We start from the raw sequence: 7,348 nt of genomic DNA, 5'->3' as shown, positions 1-7,348 counted from the left end.
TTAATCACTCATTTCCTCTACTATAATCAATTCTAGTATTTGCTCATTAGTTTTTTTATTATTATTATTTGAACACAAGGGTTAGCTAAACATTTTTTTGTATTTATTTTTTGTCTAAAATAAAGTGCGCTAATAATTTTTTAAAATGAGCAGGTAATGGGATTGCAGTGGTTGCAAAGAGGAAATGAGACATTAAATGGCCATTTTCAACTATGCAGGTAGCTGAGAGAAGAAAGAACCACTTTAAACCACATTAAATGGATAGATGATGGCAATGGAATCAAAGTTGACTTCTGCTTATGATCTTGCTCATGGGGAAGGGCACTGCAAGACTGTTATGGAAAATATAGCACTGTATTAGCGGCTGTACAAAACCATAGTTTTAACTCCACTTCTAGGTGACTGTGGAAGAGCAATGCCTAGCTCTTCCCATGCCTTCATCATAATCTTACAGCCCATGCCTTCATCATAATCTTCTTTATAGTAATACCTGTAATAATCGGCGGGTTCAGAAACTGACTAGTCCCTTTAATGATCGGAGCACCAGACATAGCATTTCCATGAATAAACAATATAAGCTTCTGACTCCTTCCTCCCTCCTACTTCTATTACTTGCCTCCTCAGGAGTAGAATCTGGAGCAGGAACAGGATGAACTGTTTACCCCCCCCCCCAGCTGCAAACCTTGCACATGCAGGAGCCTCTGTCGACCTAACAATTTTCTCCCTACACCTAGCCGGCGTATCCTCTATTTTAGGGGCTATTAATTTTATTACTACCTGTATTAATATAAAACCCCCATCTTCGTGTGATCCGTACTAATTACCGCAATTCTCTTACTACTCTCTTTACCAGTACTAGCAGCCGGCATCACTATGTTACTCACCGACCGTAATTTAAATACAACCTTTTTTGATCCTGCAGGAGGAGGCGATCCAATTCTATACCAACATCTATTTTGATTCTTCGGACACCCAGAAGTATATATCTTAATTCTGCCTGGTTTTGGAATAATCTCACATATCGTCACATACTATGCAAGTAAAAAAGAACCCTTCGGCTATATAGGAATAGTTTGAGCTATAATATCCATCGGGTTTTTAGGTTTTATCGTTTGAGCACACCACATATTTACAGTAGGAATAGATGTTGATACACGAGCATATTTTACCTCTGCCACCATAATTATTGCCATCCCTAGCAGTATTAAAGGAACATAGGATGGAAAGATCCTAGAATGGAAAGTCACAGATGCCACATTATAGGATTTCTATATGACCACAATGACATGCAGCGCCAGTCATTATGTGATTCTTTTGTTTGGTGTTGATCTAAAGCCCTCTTATTCTTATCAGTGCAGCATACAGGTGCAATGCTTACTTGATTAATCAGTCAGATTAATCAGTTGCAAATCTTTTGATCAATCAAATATGTTGCAATTGAGCAGCAGATTTTTAAAAGAATTATAATTATTTATTATACAAATATCTACAGTAGCCAAAAATGACAGGTGCATTCTAAGAAGGAATGCCTTCTAAGATAATGCATTTTGCAATATGTGTGTGCATAACCTTAAAAAAATATTTGTTCTTTCAAAACTATTGTTTTCTTCATGAAAATTTATGCATATTAAATAATTGGTTTAAACTCATTCAGTTAATTCACTGAGAGGTCTTTAATTGGGTGACAAGAACTTTACTGGTAACTAGGGGTGTGCACCCAAAAAAGATTCACATTTCCCGCTTCAGGTTTACCCAAGGCATTTGAAAGCAGCAACGCTTCTCTTGTATTAGTAAGGTTGCATGAAATATAATAATCAATACACGGATTAATACTGCACATGTCATGCCAAATGTTCCAATTTCAATTCAGTTGACAGTTGAGACTTGGGATTTAGTTGCCTAAAAGATAACATATCTCAGGGTTTGGAGGGGGTTGTGTTTGGTGGTTATTTTGGATATGGCCTCATTCTTTCAAATCAATCAAAATAAAATATGTTCCTAGTGCTATAACTGACTAATATTGGTGTTCATTTTTATGCTTGGTTTGGATCACTGTCAGGGTTTCATTTAATCTATTGTTGTACATTATTGCCCACTACAGAAACAACGGGTAATTCACAGTGGGTGCAGAACCTCATGCATATCCATTCTAAAAGCAGAGGATTGAAGAGCTGTTCTTACAGGAACCCATGATGGCTACTCCTCAGCTTTGAATTCCAAAGAATTCCTAAGAAGTAGATTTGGGGTTTTCCCTGTGATCCTAACTTCTTGATCCATATTGAAAGTAAAACTAATAAAACTAAGAATGAGACCTGAATGTATGAACTGACTGAATACATGAACTCATTCTCAGTTTATTTACTGGTGAAAGGCCATCTCTTCATGTACTCAAATCTTATTTCTAGGTATGTTAACAGCAAAACTTTTTTGAAGTTGCCATATTTTAGTGGTGTGTGTTGTATACCTAATTATTTGGTATTTGTCCAAATTCTACATGGACTTTTCGTAGAACTCCTAAAGTGCCATCCTAAGCAGCTAGCTTCAGTAGTCTCAGAAGCGTGTAATTCTGCTCAGAATGGTACTGTTACTGGTGTTATTTGACCTGCTGAAGAACTGTGACTTTTGATATATTATCAGCTCTGCTTTCTCTTGTTTGCCTTCATACCAGTAACATTTAGCACATCTGATTACAGAGATCACTGAACACCATACTTTTCAAAAGCAGTGAAAAAAGTCAGTCCTAATATTGAGAATACCTTACCACCAATATAACACCTAAGAGATACAGTTGGCCAAGATGCTGGTTAATGTTGTCATCTGCTTCATGAGGATATAAAGCACGTGAAGATTGCAAAAGTAGTAAGTTAATACGAGTAGTGATGTGGTTTCAGTTGGCTGCATAAACACTGTTAGCAGTGGCAGTAATATTAGATCCTGCTGATGCTCTTACCAGTAGGGGTGTGTGCTTTGGGTTTCCAGTTCAGGTTTTTAACCTGAATCGGGCCCAATTTGGAAAGATTCAGGATTCCTGACTCAATCCCAGCATTGCTGATACGATTCGGGAATTCAGAAGCAAAGCTTCCAAAGCGATTCATATCACTTCAGGAAGCTTTGGGTGAAGCGGCAGCAGCCGCAACACTTTTCTAGCAAAAAAAGTTTCAAACTTCCCGTCCTGCCGCTTTTTTCAGCCTGAAAAAAACGGTGGGCATTTGAAAGCAGCAACAATGTTTTTGCGTGGCAAGAAAAGTGTTGCTGCTTTCAAATGCCCTGCCACTTTTGAAAGGAGAAACGCTTTTCTTGTGCAGCAATGCATATTATGGCAAATGTATCTATAAATACAGCTAAACTAAATCTGTATAATCTGCACAAGGTGCAGTGTTTATGGACAACAAACCAACAGACTAAGGGCCAAGCTACAAGTGACGAATGACACTTCAACGGCAAGTGTATTTCTCCCTGTTCACTTGCCCTCCTCTTGATCCACTTGCCATTCAAGTGTCATTCGTCACTTGTAGCTTGGCCCTTAAACCGCATTATCTTTAAGAGCATAACAGACAGTACATCCAGTCAGATTTATTTGTCTCTAGTTCTTGCTATGTGCATCATTAGATTTATAACTGACAAGCATCTAGCTATACCTACAGGAATAATTTACAAAGATACTTTAAATGAAGGATTTAAAAATATTCTTGATACTCTTTTTTAAATAGAGCCATTCTGAAAGTGCTCATTTCTTCAGTCAAGAGACATTTGTAGTCATAGAACAACCCATTGACCACAAGAGGGCGTTCAGGCCTCTGGCCTGTATATGGGAAGTAATAATTCTGGCACAACTTCATTTGGCATGTGTCACATATTTTTTCTTCTTCTCTAGCCCAGATTATTAATGGTTTCCTCTTGGGGGGAAAGAGTACAGCCTTTTATTGAAGGTTGTTTAAAAACTGATACACTTCCCAGTCTGTTTCACTGACTCTGAGTCCTTGCTGGATTTTGCTATGATCTAGGGTTGCCAAATTTTGAATTGTCCCCTGCAGTTTCCCCTTTAACAACTATTTGAACCACAGCAATTAGCAAGTGTTAATGCTATTTTTGTCCAGGAGCAAACTAAGCCATTCTTGTTCTATCCAGTAGGCAACCCTAGATAGAACTGGAGGAAAACAGTGTTGTGTGTCTACTGCCTTTTCAACAATTTGCAACAATGTTGAGTAAGCAGAGAAGGAGTACTTTTAAAATTAACAGGAGTCTTGTGGCATTTTAAAGAGCAACAAAATTTTAAGCATAAGTTTTTGTTGACTACAGCCCACTTCAAGTTTCAGTCAGTCTATAAAATGCTCTGCATTTCTCAAGGGAGTGCTACATCCTAAATCAACATGGTCATTGATGACTGTTTCTTTATATACATCCTAAGTTTTGCCTGGATCTTTTAGGTAGTTTCTTTGGTTAATAAATATTTCATAGTCAAGCACACAATTGTTGTTGCACTGCTGTCATATCACATTAAAAAGATCTCACAACTGTCTTAACACCCCTCACAGCTCATAAAGGGCTGCATTTCAAAATATATAAGCATAATAAAAAACAATCAAGAAGAACCTGTCAAACATCAAGACAACCAACAAGTAATGTCAATAGAGATACAGTCAAAAATTACCCCAGATGGAGCATTGATTCCTCTTATTGACACAGAATAGTCCCCAGTGTGGCTATCAAATTTATTCTAGACGTACTGCAAAATACAGAGCTTCCATTGAATGGCTGAGTTGCCACATCTTAGTGGGTTCTCCTGACTCTCTTCAGGCATTATTATTTTCACTTAGAAAACAAAGAAAATATAATACTGCATGGGTTTGAACAAGAAAAGGTCTATTGGAATCATTTATTCAAACATCCAGTTTCCTACAGTGGCCAACAGACTTTCCTGCTGTTTTCTTCCTCCCCAAATGGTGTTCAGAGAACTGTTGACTTCAGGTATGCAGGGTCCTGCTAGCCATTATGGGTAATAGTAATGGATCTCTTCTACGTATGAATCGAATCCCCTAAGCTCTCTAAATTCATGGCTGTCACTGCATGTTGTGGCAATATATTCTGTAAGTTTTTGGGTTTTTTAAAAAAATTGTATTTACATTATTTATAGTCCACCTTTCTCACTAAGATTCAGAGTGGATTATATAACACAAGTCAGTATGAACATTAGCTGAGACATTCAATAAACAATACAATATGGTAAAGGTAGCAGAACTTTGAAAACAAGCAGAAACCCAATACAGTACCGTCTACAGTTCCTATCCCTGTACCAACACATCTCTCTAAACAGTTTCCTTACAGCACAGCCCTATCACCTGTAGAGCCAGTTTGGTGTAGTGGTTAAGAGTGTGGGACTCTAATCCTGAAAACTGAGTTTGATTCCCACTCCTCTGCTTGAAGTCAGCTGGGTGACCTTGGGTCAGTCACAGCTCTCTGGAGCTCTCTCAGCCCCACCTACTTCACAGGGTGTTTTGTTGTGGGGATAATAACAACATACTTTGTAAACCACTCTGAGTGGGTGTTAAGTTGTCCTGAAGGGTGGTATATAAATTGAATGTTATTGTCATTATTATTATTATTGTATAAAGCCCTCTTGTTATTATTTATTTATTATTAATTAAAGCCGCCTAAAGAGTTAATTATGAGTTATATGAAGAAATCTGCTGATTACTAAACTTTGGCATTATCAATGAAATTAGCAAAGTAGGAAATTCTTTTAGCTTTTTCCACACTATGCATTGTTTTATTAACCCTATCATTTTGATTGCACCATTTCCAGCTCTATGATATCCTTTTTAAAATGGGATGACCAGAATTGCACACTGTATATTAACAGAGGACAGTTTAAGAGGTGACTAAGCCCAAAGATACACAGATGCAAGTGGGAGATACAGGAGTGTAGCTGAAGATTCCAAGGTAATGGGAAGACTTTAGAACACTATAACTTCTAAGCTTAAAGAGCCTTCCTTAGAATAAGACCAGCTGGGGCATGTATGGAGTTGAGGAACTGGAAATTGCATATTTGCACCTTTAATTTGTATCCCTTGCTCAGTCTGTTATTGCGTACAATATGTGTGTGGACTTTTTTCCTTTAAACATTTTTGCTATTTTAAATGCTTGTAGTTGTTCTCTGTACAACGTAGGCCTCCATTGTTCAAACATACTATTCAAAACAAGCACCAGGGGAAGGGAGGTGGTTAGTTGCTTGATTATTAGTTCCCCAGGAGTGCAAGTGCAATAAGCTGTTTCCCGTGGTAATCAGTCGCTGGGTAGCAGGAGACTCCGGTATTAGGCAGGGCCTTAATTGGCAATGGAGAATGGAAGCTGGGAGTTCTGGCCCTTTTGGCAAGTAATTCTGAAATTGACCAGCTGGTGGCAGTGTACCAAAGTAAAAGCATGAGAAAAACCCTCTGAGAGTCAGGAAGGCCAGGAAAGTGGCATGTCACCTACAGAGAGACTTGGGGTGACTGCTGGTGCCTAGATATCTCAGAGAGCCAGAATGGAGCAGGGCCTGAGGGTTATCAGGGCCATTACATCACAAACTCTGTTCCACTAATGGTAGAAATTTCCTTTGGTGATAGAAGATTGCTGATGGCATAAGAGGTTCCTTATGTCAGCAAAATGCTCAGCTGTCCACATAACAGAGTTGTTGCCTACAACTACTGTGGACTACTGTACATTATGTTTTCTTGCATACATCTGCAGAGAGATCCGTGCCTGGAACTCAGTGCTCAGGTGTGTGTGTTGTGGGGGGGGGGTGTCATGAGAGATGGCTTAAGCCTTTCTCCTGAAGCCTTTTTCCTATTCTGATATGGCCCCAAAAGGTGTTGTTTGTCCCATTGGTGAAACCACATGGATTGATAGGCTGCACTAAATTTCACCAATAGGGCCTCCCAGGGTCATTCCAGGAAATCAGCATGGGCAGGAGGGGAGACTTAAGTACCCTTTCCCCACATGCCAATCTTGATTAGAGGTGGGCACAAACCTAAATATGACCCAAAAAAACCCACGAGCCAGGCCAGTTCAGGCTTTGCAAACCATCGTTCGTGGAAGCTCCATTTCATGGAACTTCTATGAACTGTATACTGGTTCGTTGGGTTGTATTACAGGGGCAGTTTAAATGGCCAAATGGACGTTTAAACTGCCCCTTTAAGGGACTTGCAAGGGCAGGTCCCTTTAAACTGCCCAAACACCAGCCCCCCCACCCCCTACCCCCACCTCCTACCCCCCAGCCCCAGCCCCATACTTACCTTCCCCTGTGGCGCGGCATCCTTCCTCTCCTCCCAGGAGGGGTGGGAAGGCAATTTTCGGCCTCTTCCGCCAC

This window comes from Eublepharis macularius, chromosome 6 (genome assembly GCF_028583425.1).
Source record: "Eublepharis macularius isolate TG4126 chromosome 6, MPM_Emac_v1.0, whole genome shotgun sequence".
Lineage (NCBI taxonomy): Eukaryota > Metazoa > Chordata > Lepidosauria > Squamata > Eublepharidae > Eublepharis > Eublepharis macularius.
This window is presented reverse-complemented; position numbering follows the sequence as displayed.